This window comes from Cervus canadensis, chromosome 26, assembly GCF_019320065.1.
Source record: "Cervus canadensis isolate Bull #8, Minnesota chromosome 26, ASM1932006v1, whole genome shotgun sequence".
NCBI classification, from domain to species: domain Eukaryota; kingdom Metazoa; phylum Chordata; class Mammalia; order Artiodactyla; family Cervidae; genus Cervus; species Cervus canadensis.
Window position 1 is genome coordinate 30,461,289 of NC_057411.1, and position 3,093 is coordinate 30,464,381.

Below are 3,093 nucleotides of genomic sequence, written 5' to 3' on the forward strand. Positions count from 1 at the left end.
TCTTTACACTTCTTATTAGGATCAGGGATACCAGATTATTATCTACTCCAGACATCTTTGGCAAGTTAATATTCCTTGGATCCCAACTGTAGAAAATTCCTTTTGTTTTTCGGTTTAAAATTTGTTCAGCAAACTCTTGGCAGTAAACCTGAGGGGGTCTATCGTAGACTCACTGTTATATAATACCCTTGTTCTGCCTAACTTTAGAACCCAAATCCTTTGGTTCAAATAAGTTGAATTTAACTAACGTCCATTGAGCACTTCCTCCTTCTCTTTCTGTTCTTTAGTTTACAAGGCAGTATACAGAGCCCTTTATAGTTTACCAGCATATGGAGTTTGTATAACTTTTTACAGTTTCCAAGGAATTTTGGTCCATATTTTCTCCCATGAAATTGGCTTTGTATACAGGTGGTGCTAGTGGTAAAGAACCCGCTTGCCAGTACAGGAGATGTAAGAGACACAGATTCGATCCCTGGGTCAGGAAAAGTCCCTGGAGAAGGGCATGGCAACCCACTCCAGTATTTTGGAGTATTCTGGAGAATCCCCATTGACAGAGGAGCCTCATGGATGACAGTCCACAGGGTCATAAAGAGTCAGACACGACTGAAGTGACTTAGCCTGCAGCATGCATGCATAGATGAATGACATGATTCCTACTCTGGAGATGCTTCCAATCAAATTGAAATGGTAAACAGGAACATAAAGGACTTACTACTCCATTATGGAGCTTCAAAATAACTCTGAGTAGACATTTGAAAAAGATAATAAAGTATAAGGACGTATTGAATTTGACACTTGCTTAAATAGAAATACATGGCCTCTCTGTTAAATATTTGGAAACTTTAGACTGCTTTCTATTTTAGAATTCTTACATCAGATACTTTGTATCAATAATGGAGATAATAATACCTACCTCTCATAAAGCATGTAATACTTTTTGAGGAGCTTTTAAATCTCAGATTTCATTTTATCCTCATTAATTTGATAATCTACTGAGATTCTTTTCTGTCCATTGATTTGATTACAATTGCTACACAGCAAAAAGAGAGATGGAATCCCAGTATATTAGATCTTGAAGGAAGTATAAAGATAATCTAATCTAATGCTTTTATTTTAAAAATGAAGCTCAGGTCAAGGTTAAGTGACTCATCTTAGGTCACACTGCTAGTTAGAACCAAATCTTCTGATATTAAATCAATCACGTTTTCTACCAAATCACACTGCTCATGTCCATTATGGGTTTTTTGAGCCTTGTGCTCCAGATGACTGATGGGTTCAGGGGTGAATTATCCAGTTTGACTCTCTGGTCCACCCAAATGCCCTGTTCCCTGCTTGCTGCCTCTATCCTGTGCCCTGTCTATTTCCCTCTTCTGTTTATTCAGACACGCAGTCATTCATCTACATCAGACAGTCTATTAGATCTGTTTCACCTGTGCTTGCCAGTGTCCATGGGGGCTGAAATGATTGGATCCTGATTACCATGGTATCAGACGTGGTACCAAAATGCCTGTCCCTGGATATTTGAATATTAAAATGAGTCCATTTCTAGAGCTAGAAAGTAGCTCTTTCTACTAAGTGAGGAAGTAGGCTTATGAAATAGAGATAGAATTGGTAACATGTCACTGAGTTCCCCAACAAAGTTTGTTGCTTAGAGTGTATTAACAACGTCTAACCTAAGAGTGTAGACGTGGAAATATTTCTGATCCGTGATTACTCTAATGTGGTGTTCGCTGTCAAAGATACTAGTAGAGTCTCATGGTAAGCTTTAAAAGGTAAATGTAGACCAGACTCTATCTCAGGGGTGAGAAGAGGGCACTCTGGGCTCAGATCTCACATGCATGAAAGGCCCCAATTTAGTTTTCAAGATTAGTTGTATAGAGTCTCAGAGATGTGCCGACAGGATTTAAGGCTGTTCATCACAAACCATAGCCTTTTGTCCCTTTATAGGTCAATACCTATAAAGCCCTATGTACTTAAAAAAAATTAATTGATTGATTTTAATTGGAGGCTAATTACTTTACAATACTGTGGTGATTTTTGCCATACAACGACATGAATCATCCACAGGTGTACATGTGTCCCCCCATCCTGAAACCCTCTCCCACCTCTCTCCCCACCCCTTTAAATCATTTGATTCTCTTGTGGCCAGCCTAGTCTACACTGTATGCTTTTTCTGCTAAATGTGTTAATTTGTCAAATGTGTGCATTGTATATGTATATGCCAATCCTAACTGTTTTGGCTTTTAAAAAAGATTTTTAAAAGCTCTTAGATCCTCAATAAGATGTGGCAGAGATTGTTTTAAACTTTCAGAATCCATTTATTTTGTATTTAACCTCTCTTACATCATGTTAGAAAAGGCAGAGGAACCAGAGATCAAATTTCTAACATCTGCTGGATCATAAATAAAGCAAGAGAGTTCCAGAAAAACATCTATTTCTGCTTTATTGACTATGCCAAAGCCTTTGACTGTGTGGATCACAGTAAACTGTGGAAAATTCTTAAAGAGATGGGAATACCAGACCATCTGACCTGTCTCTTGAGAAACCTGTACGTATGCAGGTCAGAAAGCAACAGTTAGAACTGGACATGGAACAACAGACTGGTTCCAAATAGGAAAAGGAGTGCATCAAGGTTGTATATTGTCACCCTGCTTATTTAACTTATATGCAGAGTACATCATGAGAAACACTGGGTGGGAGGAAGCATAGGCTGGAATCAAGATTGCTGGGAGAAATATCAATAACCTCAGATATGCAGATGACACCACCCTTATGGCAGAAAGTGAAGAGGAACTAAAAAGCCTCTTGATGAAAGTGAAGGAGGAGAGTGAAAAAGTTGGCTTAAAGCTCAACATTCAGAAAACTAAGATCATGGCATCTGGTCCCATCACTTCAAGGCAAATAGATGGGAAACAGTGGAAACAGTGGCAGACTTTATTTTTTGGGGGGGCTCCAAAATCACTGCAGATGGTGACTGCAGCCATGAAATTAAAAGACTCTTACTCCTTGGAAGAAAGTTATGACCAACCTAGACAGCATATTTAAAAGCAGAGACATTACTTTGCCAACAAAGGTCCATCTAGTCAAGGCTAT